The sequence below is a fragment of the Macaca thibetana genome, chromosome 11, assembly GCF_024542745.1.
Source record: "Macaca thibetana thibetana isolate TM-01 chromosome 11, ASM2454274v1, whole genome shotgun sequence".
In the NCBI taxonomy this organism is placed as follows: Eukaryota; Metazoa; Chordata; class Mammalia; order Primates; family Cercopithecidae; genus Macaca; species Macaca thibetana.
Window position 1 is genome coordinate 76,137,280 of NC_065588.1, and position 18,477 is coordinate 76,155,756.

An 18,477-nucleotide genomic window follows, 5' to 3' on the forward strand; every position below is an offset into this window, starting at 1 on the left:
CCTTCCTTCCTTCCTTCCTTCCTTCTTTCCTTCCTTCCTTCCTTCCTCTCTGTCTCTCTTTCATTTTTTTTTTTTTTTTTGTCTTGCTCTTGTCCCCCAGGCTGGAGTGCAATGGCGCAATCTCAGCTCACTGCAACCTCTGCCTCCTGGGTTCAAGTTATTCTCCTGCCTCAGCTCCCGAGTAGCTGGGATTACAGGTGCCTGACACCACGCCTGGCTAATTTTTGTATTTTTAGTAGAGGCAGGGTTTCACCATGTTGGCCAGGCTTGTCTTGAACTCCTGACCTTAGGTGATCTGCCCGCCTTGGCCTCCCAAAGTGCTGGGATTACAGGCATGAGCCACCGTGCCCAGCCATTTCTTACTTTAATAACCCTGTCTTTCTACTCTCTATCAAGCTCCCTGACAGAAGAATTTACCATTTATTTCAATGCTGACTACTATTTGGATACTTCTTCCATACTTCACTAAAACTTCTTTGACAAACTTCATCAATGCTTTCTTGTCAAATTCAATGTTGTCTCTTCATTACTACTCTTACTTATCCTCTCTGTATCATTTTATATGGTTAAATATGCCTTTCTTCTTGAAAGTATCTTTTACTCTAGCTTTCAATATACTGCTCTTTCTAGATTTACCTTTTACTTTTCTATTATGTCCTTTGTTGTTTTCTTTTGACTTCCATTTACATCTCAAGGAGTGATTATTGGCTCAAATAGTGAAGATAGATAGTCTTTTAATACTCCCCAAAACACATGGACTACACATGGGAGCAGTGTCACCAAAGAGAGAGGAAATGATGCTAGGTCAATTCATCCATCTTATATCTCTACATCTATTTAATTTTTTAATTTTTTCTTTTGTCTGCTTAGCACCATAGGGTGGTATTAAGCTCACTCCATCACTCCAGAATTGGGCAGATGATTTCAGTCTGTCCAATCAGAGTTTTCTACTTCCTAGTTATAGTAATTGGACTAAGGATGAGCAACAAGACTATTTTCTGAGTCTTTTATTACAACTACAGTGAAAGAAAATGGCACAGTTCTGCTGTACCTGAAGTTTGGGTAATGTATATGTAGTGTTGCCAGGTGTCACTGTAAGGAATAAGCCTGCCTGACTGAAGAGCAGAGTCAGAAAATGGAGATAAACTAAATTCTTACAATATCATTTGAGTACCTGGAAAGATCCAGCTGTCCTAGGAGCCAGTTATTAAATTGGTCTTTTCAGTCACTTAAGATCACAAATGGTTATCATTATTATGATGATGATTATCATCATTATTGCTTAAACTTGAGTGTCTGTTTACAAACTTGGAATCACAAAGGAAAAAAAAGGTCCTATCTAATAAGGTTTTCCTGACTTCTAGGCCCTTGCTACTCAGTGTGGTCCCAGAACCAGCAAGATTGTATTGCATGGGGGTGCATTAGAATGCAGAGTCCCAGATTCTACCCAGACCTAATGAATCAGAATAAGCATTTTAATAAGATTCTCTACGTGATTCACTTGTACAATGCAGTTTGAGGACTACTGTTCTTGGATCTAACAGTTTTTCTCTCTCCCTTTTTGTTTTTGGTTCTCTATGACCGTCATGTTCACCTGGGCAGGGAGAATGTATCCCAGAGATAGCAGAAGAGAATCTTCCTGACCAGTTGACGATCACTGCTTCACATGTCCTGCTTCACGTTTTGCATCCACTTCTGTGGTTTTTGCTACCACCTATAGAAGATTGACTTCCAAATGATGCCTACCAGAAATGTGAACCTGGATGTTCCACAGTGTCTGAAATGCAATTTCTAAATCTCAGTTCTCTCACCCTCCCTCCCTTTCTTCCTAAATTGTATTCTTAGTAAATGACACCTATTTCTCTGGTTTTAATTTCCTTACCTCTCTTTTCCCCTCCACTGCAATAAGCTCTCTGGCACTGAAACTTGAACTGATGTGATCACCAATGAGCTCCCTATTGACAAGTCAATCGTATCTTACTAAACCTCTCTGGGTATTGACGATTCTATGCTTCTTGAAGCTGTTTCCTTCCTGGTCTTTCTTGTTATGATCCACTTTTGGTTTTCTTGCTCTGTTTCTGACATGACCTTTTCATTTTCCTTTGTTTATTTTTCTTATATGGCCTGCCCCTTCACATTGGTTTGCCTAGAACTGTGATCTCAGCTCTTTCTTATTCTACAGTCTCTGGGCAATTTCGTCTAATCTGTGGTTTTTATAACATATTTAGCAAATGTTTCTTGAGCATCTACCAAATATCAGTGCCTAGAACTAAACCTGCGATATACTGGTGGTGTCTTTTTGAATAAATGCATGCATGAATGAATATTCCAGGCGTTATTTGTGGTAGATGCTGGAGATACATATGTCAATAAGATTGGGTTTCTTCCTACCCTCGAGCCAGCCACAGTGGCTTCACATCTGTTACTCCGAATTATGTGGAGTCACATCTGTTACTACAAATTATGGCTTACTCCTGAGCTCCAGACCCACATATTCAAATACTTTTTTGTATTCTCGTCATCTTGTCCTCCATGTACCTCAAGTGTAACATGTTCAGTGTTGTACTTCCTTACCTTATATTTGTTCATGTTATTTTACCTGACTCGGCGAATAACAGCATCATCTGTCTGATGGCCCAAGCCAGAAATCTGAGGTTCTAACTAATCACCAGCAGCTATCTGTACAATCCTCTTAATGTCTGTCATTCTTTTTTCTCCACCCTCTTTGCTATTGTTTTAGGACCTTTATGCATTATCTCTTGCTTGAATTATTACAATTGCCAGCCTGGAAGTAACGACTTTAAATTCTTTCAGCTAATTCTTTGGGTATCAAGATTTATATCTTAATAACACATTTATTTGCTACTTCCTGATTTTTTTCTGACTTAAGCTTTATTTATTGATTTGCCACTTTTAAAGATAAAAATTCAGCCCTGTTTTTATCTTCCCCATATTTACTATACACAGATTCCTTCTGAGCACTCAGTCTAGCAATATGCTTTTATTTTTATTAGATCAATGGTCAGTGTCTATACTATTATGAGAATGAAAATGCTAATAACCAACTGAGATGTACTTAGTACCTAACATTGTATTTCCTTTTCTACACATTTTTTTCCCTGAAGATAATTTTTATGGTTGTTTTGATTCCTTAACTGTCTACTAAATTGGACAGTATGAAATTAATAGTTTTATAGGACAAAATTATTGAATATTGGCATTATGTGGTTCAAACTGGCATATTCTTTTTATTAACGCCTAATTCTCTCCTAGTTACCCACATATCTCAATACTTTTAGATGAAGTGTTCTATCACTTTCAATTTATTGATACCTTCTGATGAATCAAGTGTTTTTTTCATTTTCATCTTCCTGGAGCCTTCTGACTTGCTCGAATCTGAACTGGTTGCCAGCAGGGACACAGCTGTCATCCTAGGGTTCTTTCTTGTGTGTTAGCATCCTAGAGATCTGTTCCTTATATCCTATGGCTTTTTATTTTTCAGTTTATTCCCTCATTTTGAAGGATCAAATTTTCTCATAGCTTCCTGAGAAAGAGTGAACTAAAGGTAAAGTTTTGAGACCTTGCCTATTTAAAACATCTTTATTCATCCGTCACAATTTGTGGCATGGTGTATCATTCTATGTTAAAAGTAATTTTCTTTAGAATTTTGAAGGCACTGCCACAATGTCTTTTAGCTTTCAGTTTGCTAAGAGGTCCAAAGCCATTCTGTTTCTTGATTCTTTGTTTCTGATCAGATATTTTCCTCCGGAATCTTTTCTTTTTCTTAGTATTCTAAAATGTGATGATGTTATGTCATGGTGGATGTCCAATAAGTGTCCCGTTGGACTGGGTACTCCGTGAATACTTTCAATCTCACTGGCCTGGCTTGGGTCACATGCCTACTCCCAAACAGATTGTGGTAAACAGGAGAATGCTGTACTCTGGCCAGTTCTAGGTAATTTGTCCATCCCTGGAACTGATAATTGGGTGGAGGTACATGGACTGACAATACAAGAAGGGAAATTCAGGGTGCTGTTATGAAAAGAAACACAAAAGATTGAGGAGACAAACCTAGAGGCATCCACTGTATAATGTAAACAAACTCTCTGTGTATGTGTAGCTTGATGGAAACCTGATTTATAATCAGGATGCTGAGTTTTGAATGACTGAATTTGCTATTGTCCAAATGATCTAAATGACATTCAGTGATTCACAGTCACCATTCCAAGCATGCAATTTATAATAAAGAGAGAAGTAGTATCTTATATTTTATGGAAAGCTTGATTAACTTTTATTCATTTTTAAGAAAATATGTGAAAATGTCTGGTTAAATGGATTCTATAGATGCAACCATAAATATATTTATTTCTCAAAAGCCTGAAAATATGTGCCCATTTATGTAGTGCTAGTTGATGAAGTAGCCAGGAGCCAAATCATTTGTGTGAAAGAAATGGGACCATGTTCCCAGAATAGACCAGTAGCAGGTCGAGGCAGGAGAATATCTTGAACCCAGAAGGTAGAGGTTGCAATAAGTTGAGATCATGCCATTGCACTCCAGCCTGGGTGACAGAGGGAGACTCTGTCTCCAAAAAAAAAAAAAAAAAAAAAAAAAAAAAAAAAAAAAAAAAATCAATGTATGCCTTTTTATATAGTTTTGGTTTGAATCAAGTAAGTATTTTACATATTAAATAAGAAAAGATTAATTTCAAACCAAGAGTCTCTAAAACTGAAAAGATAAACAAATAAGTCTTGCTATATGTCAAATTGCAAACATAACCACACACACAGAAAAAAAAAATTTCCAGTAGATGTAATACTCTGTGCATCCTACTGAGATATAATGAAATATAATCTTAGGAGTAAAGGCCAAGTGTGGTGGCTTACACCTGTAATCCCAGCACTTTGGGAGGCCAGGGTGGGCGGATCACCTGAGGTCGGGAGTTCAAGACCAGTCTGACCAACATGGGGAAACCCCATCTCTACTAAAAATACAAAATTAGCCTGGCATGGTGGCGCATGCCTGTAATCCCAGCTACTCCGGAGGCTGAGGTAGGAGACTCTCTTGAACCCGGGAGGTGGAGGTTGCGGTGAGTTGAGATCTTGCCATTGCACTCCAGCCTGGGCAACAAGAGCGAAACTCCGTCTCAAAACAAACAAAAAAGAAACAAAGAAAAAAAACCTTAAGCATCTCTCTGATTTTTATTGTTAGTATAATATTACTATTATAATTTTTAAACCATTATTGCATATTTTTGGGAAAAATACATAAATATTTAAGGAGACAAGATTTTCAGTGTAAGAAAAGGATAACATATAAGTATGAAATCGAAGAACTTACAAAAAAAATCATGTAATGTTGAGTTTGAATTGGAAATATCTCTGAAGGAACTAGGTTCCCTTAAAGAAATGGCTAATTCAAAGTCTGAGGCAGTTAGGTAAAAATAGAGCCTGCAGTGTCTTGTGCCAGAGAGCAAGGAAGTCCTCAAACAAAGGAACTGGCTTGAAGCAGCTTCCATTGACCAAATTTGGAACAAATTAAGCATCTCTAAATGATTATAAAACATTGAATAAATAAAAATCCATGAGTTCTGAGGAGAGAGAGAGAGAGAGAGAGAGTCATTTGCTACAAGTGGAGGAGACATTTATATCAGCATCTTATTCTGAAAATAGGCAAGAAATTATTTACCATGTCATTTTTTTAAAGAACTGTTGAAACCAGTTAATGTGTGAAACCTCTTTTTTACAAAAGAATGTCAGCTTTTTAATATTGAAGAAATAATAGAATTAGAAAAATCATCATTTTGGAACCTCTAATGAAATATTGATTCAGGCAAAAAAGCCAAAATCATTAGGTGAGAAGCTGATGGGGAAGAAGATACTCACATAGTGTGTCCAAGTATCAGCTCGCATTACCTGTTAATTGCAAAGGGGAAAAAACTTTGCCTTTAGAGTGGAGATACTGATCACTTAACAAAGTGATCAAACCTAGTGTTACTGACAGACAAGTTGAAACAATGTGACTCCCAGTGTGATCATGCGATCATAGCATCCGTGTGAAGTATCTGTGAAGTATCCCCAACATGCTTACTCTAAATCTAATCAAGCTCTTAGACCCAATTCCCAGTTTACAGGAAAAAGAAGGATAAAAAAGGAACCAGCTAAATGACACCAGGAGGAAACTTCAAATTCCCAAAAAGCAGTTTTTTGTTTGTTTGTTTGTAGCTAGCAAAGAGTTTAATCAATGAAGCCTGAAGGATCTTTTAGCTTTGAAGGTAGACACACAGGTGTTGCTTCCCTCAGCTTTTACTGTGATCCTTATTCTTTCATAAAGATAATATGCTGCTGCTGCTGTTGCCGCTGCTGCTACTGCTGGTCTGGGCATTATGTCCAACTGTAAAGGAGTATTCTTATACAGAAAAACAATTCCAATTTCAACATAAAAAAGCAATGTAAACTTGAGAAACATTGAGCTGTACCTAGAACTGATGTCCTTCTTTTCTAAATAGAAGAAGAAATTGTTCTTGTCTAAATACGGGCATTTTGATTGCTTGATTCCACTGATCCCTATTAGCTGCTTGCTACATTAAATTCTCATTGGATGTGCACTTGCCTTCTTTGTCATGAAAGTAATTTAATCTCTAACATTGATTTTTAAAATGTTCTTTGGACTTCTAACTGGATCACTTCTCATTGATGCTGTTACATTGCTATGGCATTTTGAACTTAGTAAATGACATTAAAAATCACCTTTCTTAAATTGCATTTAAGCTTAGGCGAAATAGCAAAGAAGCATATGCTTTCTTCCTTTCCTACAAAATGAAGAGAGCTTAAATTAAGGGTTCTCTTTGGTTTGGAGGAGAGAAAGTCAGGGAGATGGTAGAGCAGCTGCGTCTTGTTTTTGAGAAAAGAGAAAATTCAGGCTCATACTTTTACAGCTGCCAGGCAGCAAAGCTTCTGTGCAAAACTGCCCTGTTTTTGCCACTGGCAACTCCACCCTTGTTTTTCCCAGAAACACCCTCCAGTTTCCCTTTCTTTAAACTATCATTTTCCTCTCCCACTAGTTAGCAGGATAATTGCTATTAAATGATAACTAAGTAGATTTTCTTATACAGTTTGAAGAAACCAATTAATTTTATAGTCTTGCTACATTCATGTTAAATCTTAGGTAGCATTTCTATCTTTTATATATGGGTACAAGAACTAGGCTAAAGGTAGAGAAACATGTTTACTGCATATGTGAATAGATCGCCTTATAGTCTTAACAAGAACTCACCATTTTAGTCTAAGCTAGTAGTTCTCAGTGTGTAGTTCCTGGATTTACAGCATCAGCATCATCTGGGGACTAGTTAAACGTGCAAATTTTTGGGCATCAACCAACTTTCTGAATCAGAAACTAGGGTTGGAGACCAGAAATTTGTTTTGAAAACCCTCTAGGTGATTTCTTTTGCACGCTAACATTTTGGAACTACCTCTATGCCATGAGATTCCCTATATTCCTTTATTAAGTCAGCAAGCATGTTTAAGTGTGTTCTTCGTACTATGATCCGTAAAGAAATAATATAAAAAATCTCTATCCTTAGAGTAGTACTATGGTATGTAGGGAGAACAGAGTTCACACAACAAGCCATAACAGGCACTTCTGATAATCTGCTTTCTCTACTTCTGGGTTTTCCTAGGTAAGGGTCTGTACATAAGAGTGGATGAACCATACTAACCAATGGTGAGGAGGCAAAATTAACATATGTATTTGTAGAAAAGAACAGCTCCGGATGTGGTTGAAGACACCAAGCTTCAGACCCTGAAAATATAAAAATAAGATTTTTTTTTCTATTTTATATTGAGAAAGAATGGCTAATCAAGAGCATTGAAAAATGGTGGGAGAGGTGATAGGCGAGCTGGGATAATCTAGCTTGAAAGGAAAATTAAACTATACACTGTCTACATAAACAGCATTATCTTAGCCTGTTGACTCAGCTGGTTAGAATTCTAAGTCACAGATTGAATTCCCTACTGAGAATGGATGAATATTTTCATTCTCTGACTACAATCTACATCCCGCCTCACAATCCAAGATATCAAATACAGATGGAATGAGGGATGGGTGAAGGATTGTGGATCATTACACATTCATCCCTCTTCAGGGGTGAAAGCTACTGAAGGTGGGTGGCAGCACCATCTTTGTAGGTGGTAGTAGATAATAAATGGTAAATTTCTCAAATTCTTTCCCAAAGCTTTCATTGGTATGAAGATTTTTTTTTCCATTTTTAAGGTAAATTTGCCTTTTTAAAGAAAGAACATAATTTCTCAAGGAAAATTTGTAAAGTATAATTTGTATGACTATGATAATTTTTATGTTATATAACTAGTAAAATGTTTCATTTGGCAAAAATATATCAGCATATAAGCATGTAGCTCTCCTATGCACATTAAATAAATCTTGACGATATTAAAAAATTAGAGGTTAATCTCTTGCATCCTTATAAGGAGACAAAAATTAAATGCCTCACTCTTAAATATAGTAGGTGGAATCCACTAACATTAGCTATGGATGCCTCAAAGTTTCCATGCAAGATCTTGTTTCTAACTAAGCCGTAGGGAATTTCCTCAAGGTAGAACTTGAGCATAATATCTGTTCTCAGCAGATTGTTTTATAAAGTTTTCGAGTGTGAAGTTATCATAAAAGATGAACATAGAGTGGAATACTCATATGCCCAGTTTTTCCCTATGTGTAATGTTTGAATAAATAGGAAAAGTTTATAGTGGATGTAATGATAGTACTGAATGCCAGTGAAAAAAGAGAAAGTTTTCTTTGTATTTCCCCATCTTTTAACACCAGGAAACCTTCCTACATGTTTCAAGGGAAAACCCAAAAGATTGCTTTTTTAAAAATATCACTTTTAAATTATAAAAAAAGGTAGGATATCTATACACACATAAATGCATTCATAAATTAATATCCGGGTACCTCGATCTTGGGCTGTATTCATGGAAATATGCCATGCTTTGTATATGAGCATAATGTCATTTGTCACCTATCATTAAGTCTGTTTTTCTAATACAGGGATGAATAACTGTATGGAAATTTGAACTTACAAAAATATATTTTTAAAAAGCAGTTGATAATACATTGATTATTTAAACTTGATTTTCTAGTATAAAAACAACCAATAAAAAGCATTTTGTTTTCTTTTTGTTTAAGGGGTCATACAGCACTTCAAATGTTCATTTTAAAAGCATTAAAGAGAATACTTTGGTTAAAATATCAATATACTCCATAATAGTAGGGGAAAATAAAATTTTAATTAAAGAATTCACCAGATAATTAAATTATACTTTCTATGAAAACCAGGGATTAAAACCTGAAATGTCTTTAGGAGTCAGGCAGGTAATATAAATGATGAAGCAGGCTGTGCATTGCATGGAGACAATTCTTGAACCGAAGAGTTTACATTTAGCCTAGAGGAGGTAGCAGGACTCAGCTCAGGACTCCATATAGTGATACAAGTATAACATTTTTAGATCTTTTGATTGTCAAAAGAAACTCCAAATCTAGACTTTTTCTTTTTTTTCTTTTGAGACAGTCTCGCTCTATCTCCCAGGTTGGAATGCAGTGATGCGATCTCTGCTGACTGCAACCTCCGCCTCCCAGGTTCAAGCAATTCTTCTGCCTCAGCCACCCCAGTAGCTGGGACTACAGGTGCCCACCAGTACACCCGACTCATTTTTGTATTTTTAGTAGAGACAGGGTTTCACCATATTGGCCAGGCTGGTCTCAAACTCCTGACTTCAACTGATCTGCCTGCCTGAGCCTCCCAAAGTGTTGGGATTACAGGCATGACCCACCACGCCTGGCCCAAATCTAGATCTTTTAAAAATACAACCTTTAAATCATTTAATTCTGGGAATTAAGTAATTTTTTAAAAACGTTGTGTTTTTCAAACAAAATATACCTGCTGGATATGATTTGCTCTGTGATCTATCAGTTTGTGACCCTTCATTTTAACCCCAAATTGCAGTATTCTCATCTGTCTTTCTCTGGCATATAAAATGCTGAATGCCAGGTGTAGATAATCTCATGCTATTGTAAAATGTAAGTGAGGAAATAACCAGGCTTGGTGTTACATGTGTCAGGAGGATTGCTTGAGCCCAGGAATTCAAGGTCAGCCTGGGCAACGTAATGAGACCCCTTTTCTATAAAAAGAAGAGAGGAAAAGACTGACTATCATTGAATATTTGTTAAATATTTATTTGGAAAATTAATACAATATGCATTTTGGGGGAGGTGAAGGCCTCCCCAGTATCAGCATGCACACCCATTGGCACGTGAACTTGTTTCCACAGAATGAGTAAAATAGGAATGTTAATTTTATTGACCCAACACCACTGACTCATTGGAAAAAAAAAAGCCAGAGAGAGAGACCTCTTTCTCTCTCTCTGTCACACACACACACACGCACAGTGTGTAACATCAGTAGGAGTCATTGTACAATAGCATATCTGAAAGGCCAAGGTCCGTATCTTTACAGATTAAGCTCTAATATATCTTCAACTTCATACTGGGTGTCTAGTAAAGTATGTGTAAACATTAAATAGAGTTTCCAGGACTTATTAGAGCATACTGTTTGAAAGTGACAGAGGTCTTGTCTTTGTAATTCTTATTGTCATTGAACTTCTAACACATGCAGACACAATATGGATCATTAACAGAAATGGTCAGTTCTTGCTATGAATGAATGAGCTTGTTTTTATGAATTAAAGAGATGTATGTTGAGAAAAAGATAAGGAATAGTGGGGTTTTATTGTATTGATAGTTTAGAATTATCATCTCAGGTGCATATTAAATGTGTTAGAGGGTGTGCATTTTTAAAGTAAGCATTTAAATTTTAAGTATAACATACATATGGAAAAGTGCCTACGTCATTAAACAGATTAATACAGTTTTACAAGGTAAACACATTTTGTGTTTACTTTAGTGAAAGTAAACACAAAATAATACACAAGGCTGTGTATTATTTTCAAAGAACCAAGCTTGAAATCTTTTGAAATGACTTCATAATGCATTTTGCATATTTGGTTATTTCTGAAATATACCTCTCAAAACAACATTACCTCTAACTTCTGCAGTTTTATTTCTTCCCCCACCCCACCCTTTTTTTTGTTTCTGATGACCCTTTGGTTAAACTTTGGATCATTTATTTCTGTAAACCATTCATCACCTAGAGTCTTTTCATTACACAACACCAAGGCTGTATCTTGAGCAAATTCCCCTTCCTAACTTCCTTCCTTCCTTCCTTTCTTCTTTCCTTCCTTCCTTCCTTCCTTCCTTCCTTCCTTCCTTCCTTCCTTCCTTCCTTCCTTCCTTCCTTCCTTCCTTCCTTCCTCCCTTCCTCCCTTCCTCCCTTCCTCCCTCCCTGCCTCCCTGCCTCCCTCCCTGCCTCCCTTCCCTTCCTCCTTTCCTCCCTTCCTCCCTTCCTCCCTTCCTCCCTTTCTCTCTCCTTCCTTCCTTCCTTTCTTTCTTTCTCTCTCTCTCTCTCTCTTTCTTTCTTTCTTTCTTTTTCTTTCTTTCTTTTCTCTCTCTCTCTTTCTTTCTCTTTTTTGAGACAGGGTTTTGCTCTGTTACTCAGGCTGGACTGCAGTGATGTGATCATACATCACAGCACCCTGAATCTCCTGGGCTCAAGCGATCCTCCCACCTTAGCCCCTCAGGTAGCTGGGACTATAGTTGTGCACCACCATGCCCAGCTAATTTAATTTTTTTTTTTTTTTTTGTAGAGACAGAAGTCTCCCTACATTACCAAGACTGATCTCAAATTCCTGGCCTCAAGCAATCCTCCTGCCTTGGCTTCCCAAAATGCTGGGGTTACAGGTGTGAGCCACCCTACCTGGCCCATTAGTATTGCTTCTGAGTTATTCACTGGAGTTACAAGATAAACATTCTCTAATATGATACTTAGTTTTTGAAAAGAAGGACACAAATATTACTTAGGCACTTCAGTCACAGTATCTAAAAATGTATAAATAATGCCATTACCTTTTAAAAATGATTAAATTTCTGTATTTTATTTATTTGTATTTATTTATTTATTCATTTTGAGATGGAGTTTCTCTCTTGTTGCCCAGGCTAGACTGCAATGGCACAATCTTGGCTCACTGCAACCTTTGCCTCCTGAGTTCAAGTGATTCTCCTGCCTCGGCCTCCCGAGTAGTTAAGACTACAGGTGTGCGCCACTCACCACTATGCCCAGCTAATTTTTTTGTACCTTTAGTAGAGACAGGGTTTCACCATTTGGCCAGGCTAGTCTCAAACTCCTGATCTCAGGTGATCTGCCCTCCTCGGCTTCCCAAAGTGCTGGGATTATAGGCGTGAGCCACCACACCCAGCCTAAATTTATGTATTTTCAAATTAACTTTCTTGCAAAGAAGAGGAAGAAGGCAGCACATTCAGAAAAATGTATTATTAAAATTAGAGCCTATCATTAGATTCATCTGAGCAATTTTACTATAAAGCATATACCTATAAACATATTATGTAATGTCTCCTGTTTGAATAGTTAAAGCAGGTCACATATCACAATCAAAACAATGATAAACATATGTTGTAACCTAGTAACATGATTTAAAATTTCACTATCTTACATAATCAAAGTATCATTTAAGTAGGTGAGCCAGAATGATTACATGTACCTAAGACTATTAATCAAAAAATTCAGAAGAAAGTTTATTGTCTGCTTATGGTAAGAATGCTATTGTGTCTGCCTAGAGTTTCTGATTGACTACTTACATGAAGTTAGACTGTGATGGTAGTGTTTTAAATTGACACCCAAGGATTCTCTGGACCTTCTTCAGATTGATTGTGCAAAGTAGGCTATCGATAATTATAATTGAGGGAGACAACCCAAATTTGGACTGTTTTCTTTGATCTTCACAGATAATAATATACATATTACAGAACCACAGGCCATTGCATCAGTAAATTTCTAATGAAAGTGTATCCGCTGGACGCGGTGGCTCAGACTGGGTGCCGTGGCTCACACCTGTAATCTCAGCACTTTGGGAGGCCGAGGTGGGTGGATCACCTGAGATCAGGGGTTCGAGACTAGCCTGGCCAACATGGTGAAAGCCCGTCTCTACCAAATATACAAAAATTAGCATGGTGGCTGGTGCCTGTAATTCCAGCTACTTGCGAGGCTGAGGCAAGAGAATCACTTGAACTGGGCAGGCAGAGGTTGTAGTTAGCTGAGATCATGCCATTGAGCTCCAGCCTGGGTGACAAGAGTGAGACTCTGTCTCAAAAAAAAAAAAAAGAAAAAAGAAAAAGTGTATCATGTGTTCTCAGTAAAAGAGTCCAGTAAAGTAGAATTTTCTCTGCTTTATTCAAATTTATTTATACACTTTATTCTAATTTATCTATATAATTTATTTTTATTCTTTTTTTTTTTTGAGACAGGGTCTCACTCTGTCACCCAAGGCTGGAGTACAGTGGCACGATCTTGGCTCACTGCAACCTCTGCCTCCTCGGCTCAAGCGATCCTCCCACCCCAGTCTCCTGAGCAGCTGGGACCACAGGCGTGCACCACCACACCAGGCTGATTTAATTTATTCTAATTTGAGAAATTCTGAATTTATTTCTAATTCAGAAATAATTTATTTCTAATTCAGATCTACTGTACTGTAAGTACCTAGACAAAATTCTTCATGGAATGCTCCTAGAGCAAGGCACTGATAATGATGTTTTGTGTGTGGTTATATGACTAGTAGAGAGTTAAAAGTATTTGTGTGTATAAACACTGGATGATTTGGTCCACTCAATAGACACTGTGTTAGGTACTAAGGATTCAAAGGTGAATTTTCACCTTGAGAAACTCAGTAAGTCAGTGGGACAGACACATAAACCCATAATTGCCATATGATATTGCAAATGTAAAGTAGGAAGCAGGCACAGAATGCTATAGAAACACAGAACTATGTGCACTATGGTTTTCATGAGTGTGCATCTCCAAGTAGGGAATCCAGTTTGGGGAAAATTTAAATATAAAAGATAATGAGGGCCTGAATCAGGGCAACAGTCTGAGGGAGTCAAGCAATACATAGGAGGTTTAAGAGGCAGGATTTAATGATTGATTAGATGAAAGGAGAAATATAGATAGAAAGAGAACGAGATGATGAACAGAGAAAGAGGTGATGAACAGGCTTAGATGAAGGTGCTGTTAATTGAGATTGGCAAGACAGGAGAAAAACCAGGTTTGGAGGAAATATGGAACTGATTGGGGCAAGGAGTTGAAGTTAGGGTACTTGTGGCATATCTTTGTAGATATGTCAAACACACAGTTTAATATAAGAGTCTGAAGCTTGATTAATGATGAAGTGCTAGTACTAGAGGAGATATTGAAGACCCAGGATAGTAAAAGAATAATAAACTGGTCTCCTTGGTGACACTCTGAACCTTATCATTATCCTGATCATTCATCTAGCATCTTAAAAAATACCTTACATCCCCTAATTCCTCTCTGAATGCTACTACATCCTTGACTTCACTAAAACCAACCATGTGCTTATTCAAGGAAGCATTTGAGAGCTTAATATCAAATCAGCCTTGAGGCTGTTGCCACTTTAACATTATCTGAGATCTTGACCCTTTTCTTAGTGTTAGCAACATTTCTTAATCCTGTTGGCTTTTGACTGTATCATACTTCCCAATCCATACTCGAAGTTGTTCAGCATTGCCTTACTCCCATAAATGCTCCCAGGGACTGGAACCATATCTAGACCTCATGTCTGGTTCCTTGCTGCAAGACTGCCTGACTCAGGATGGCACCCTCGTGCCTGGGCCTGCTACTTCTTTGTAGTGAACTTCTATTGTTTATGGATCCCAACGTTCACTCACACTCCTTCTAGGAAAGAACTTCAACAGATTTCCAAGTGGTGAATTTCTCCCTTCTCCCATGGCGCAGTTGGTTACTGTAAAGCTGACCCCAAGCCATTCTCCAAGAGTCTGCAGACAATTAGTACTTTACATTACCTTAACTCCAGCGATTCCCCTCCCCTAATTCGTGTGTGTGGATGATTTCTCCCTTTTTCTGCTGGATGTGGTGCTGGTGATCTGAGAATGAAGTCATTCAAAGGAAAAAATAAAGAGACTATGTCCTGATAATAATAACTAGACCCTCCTTTGAGCTGTTTCTAACCCCAGATCTCAACCTGGGCTACTCAGTTATGTTATTTTTAGCATAAAAGAATTTGTGTTGGATTTTGTTACCCTTCAACTGAAAAAAAAATCAATTTTCTTTCTTTCTCTTTTCTTTCCTTCCTTCCTTCCTTCCTTCTTTCCTTCCTTCCTTCTTTCTCTTTCTTTCTCTCTCTCTCTCCCTTCTTTCCTTCCTTCCTTCCTTCCTTCCTTCCTTCCTTCCTTCCTTCCTTCCTTCCTTCCTCCCTCCATCCCTCCCTTTCTCCCTTTCTCTTTTCTCTCTGTCTCTCTCTCTCTCTCTCTCTCTCTTTCTTTCTTTCTCCCTCCTCCTTCTCTCTCTCTCTCTGTTGTTTTTTTTTTTTATATACAAGGTCTTGCTCTGTCATCCAGGCTGGAGTGCAATGGCACAATCACAGCTCACTGCAGCCTTGATCTCCTGGGCTCAAGTGATCTGCCCACCTCAGTCTCCTAAGTATCTGGGACTACAGGTATCAGCCACCACCCCCAGCTAATTGAAAAAAAAAATTTTTTTTTGTAGTTACAGGGTCTCCCTATGTTGTCCAGACTGGTCTCGAGCTCCTGGGCTCAAGCAATCCTCTGGCCTCGGCCTCCCAAAGCATGGAGATTACAGGCGTGAGCCACCATGCCTGCTCTGTTTTGGTTTTTAAAAGAAATGTGTTGGCTCACATGATTGACAAATAGAGTAGTAAATCCCCAGATACGGTGGCAGCCAGTGTGGAAAGACTGTTCTCTCTAGAGAAGCTGGAGGTAGGAAAAGGAGGGCTGGGTTGGGGGGTTGGAGATGGCAACAGCAGGGTCCTGAATGCCTGGACTGGCTGAGAGGGGCTAGGCTGTTTGCTCACAGGATCTTAAATCAGAAGTAACTACTAGAAGCAACATTGCGGGAACTGCCACACTCAGGTCTGGTCCCTGCTGAGTCACTAGGGTGAAGAAAGGGAGTCTGGATTCAAAGCCAAGTAAAATGGAGAAGGGGCACTTGAAGAGAGGAGAGGTTCCAATTAAGTCGTGTTGAGCAATACTTGGAAATATTCCACCAGCTTAGAGTAGGGAATCTTCTTATTTCATTATTGTGGCTGTGGACAGAAGAGCACTAAATCACTTAACGGAAAGACAGAAGGGCAGATTCTTGGACTTTTAGTCATCTCATCTTTAGGATTTGATTTGTATCCTGCTTGACACGGCTTACCTCTATATCCAGTCATCACCAGGCTTTTCTTTCTGCTTAGATCCATTCATTTAATCAACAAATATTTGTTGTCTATTAAGCATTGTGTTAGATGCTGGAGATGTAGCAGTGAACAAAACAAAACTGCTGCCCTCATAGAGCTTATATTCTATATATTCAGAGACAGAGATAAATGAACAAATAGAAATAACAATGGGAATAATGATAAATGCTATGAAGACAAATAGAGCAAGATCTGAATTAGGTCATGCAGAAACCTGTGGGACAAGCTTTGCAGGCAGAGGGAATAGCATGTGCCACAGGAGCATGCTGGATCTGTTTGATACAGCAAGGAGGGCAGTGCATGAAAGGGGAACTGGCAGTAGAGGAAGTCACAGGGATAGACAGAGGCTTGAGAATGTAGGAGCTTATGGGCCATAACAAAGACTCTGGATTTAGATGGTACTTGCTACTCTGATCCAGTTCTAAAATGCCAGCTCTTTCTGTTCAAGGTTCAGAGGGTTAAGAAAGAATGAATCAGAGATAGGACTTTGAGAGCTCAGGGAGTGGGTTAAACAGATGAGATAACAATGCTAAGGCTCTGGCCAAACTCACATCCCACAGTGCAACCACACCCTGCTTAGATTTCATTTCTATCTTTAAACTGGAGTTTAAGCAGAATGGGAGTGGAGGGTCAAACTGCCTCCTTGTGAGAATTCCCTTCTGATCTCTTTCCACTGTGTGCCTGGGCAGGGAAAATGGAAGATCGGCACAATTGAGTGTGAGATCAGAAGAGAATTATGCAACTGATACTCTAGTTAAAAGGAATTCTAGCATTCACCACTACTCCAAAATTATCAGTGGCTATTTCTGCCAACGCAAAGGTTGACACTGCAATGCTATACTGATTTACTCTTCATTTTAACAGAAAGCATAGTTCTATAACTTAAAGATACAAAGTCAAACAGAAGACCCTACATATTGTGATCTCTTAACTTGTCCTGATAAGTCAAACTTTTGGAAAGTATTGAATAATTTACCCTGCTTAGAAAAATATTCACTACTTGCTTTAAATGGTAGGCTTAAGAATGATTTTTCTTTCTTTGTTGAATGGTAATTCATTGTATGGCAGAAAAAAGAAACTTTGTTAAAATGAAAAAGACATTTGTAAATATTTTGTATCAAAAACATATATATTAGAAATGGATGCAAGTGAATGACTATACTCAGGTTTGGGGTTGGCAGAACAGAAGAATGGAATAGAATAGAATAGAATAGAATAGAATAGAATAGAATAGAATAGAATAGAATAGACAGACTCAAGTATTTTGAGAACTTAGATATTCTTTTAAATTATCCTGACTTTTTTAACATGAGAAAATTAAGTTTGAAGAAGTTTGGCCTAAGTTGGAAGCTTGTCTTTCAAACTTTGCATGAAAATTTAGGTAATCTGTTCTATCTGTTTTAACTTTTAGTTATCCCTGCTGTCAAAGGTAGTCATTTTATTGTGATTATATTTTTGTAGATGCACAAAAATCTGAAGGATGGTATCTCCCATGGGGTTGGTTATAGTATTTGGGGAGAATTAGCTAGTCATTTATTTCATAAATACAGGTCTATATCTATGTCTACATTTACATCTTACCTATATTTTAACTGTAATTAACATAAACAAATGTATTTAATATGAGACCTAGCACACACACATACACTGAAAACAAAAGGTGCTTTCTTTTATTATTTGTTTTTCAATTCTATTTTATTCTTTTCTGTTTAATTAAAACTTCTGATCCTAATCCACTGAAATGATTTTATAACCCACTTTTGGGTCGCAACTCACAATTAGAAAAGAAGGTATGATTTTGAAAAAAAGTTATTTTGGATTGAGAACTAAAGTTTAAGCTATTAGCTAATGATGAAATCCATAATGGCTGTAAAGGGAAGGTGGGGATTATTTTGGGATCATAGTCCTAGGCTTTGATGGTTGCTATCATAGAATGAATTTATTCTCTACTCCTGGACCTGATGGCCAATGGCCATAAATTTGACCATAAATCTGTCTTTATTCTTGGTGTCATTGATTAGCTTAACTGGCCTCGCAGTACTA

The 18,477-nt window shown here is 37.8% G+C and overlaps 1 long non-coding RNA gene across 3 annotated transcripts in view; it reads left to right on the forward strand.

Moving 5' to 3' along the window:
* LOC126931246 (uncharacterized) overlaps nt 1-18,477 on the forward strand; it is a 54,865-nt gene that overhangs the window by 26,975 nt on the left and 9,413 nt on the right. The window contains exon 4 of one of the 3 annotated variants that reach the window (XR_007717796.1): nt 1,603-2,804. The exons of the other annotated variants lie outside the window; for them this stretch is intronic. This is a non-coding gene — a long non-coding RNA (uncharacterized LOC126931246). Of the gene's footprint in view, nt 1-1,602; nt 2,805-18,477 lie in introns of those variants that run through there. 3 annotated transcript variants of the gene reach the window in all.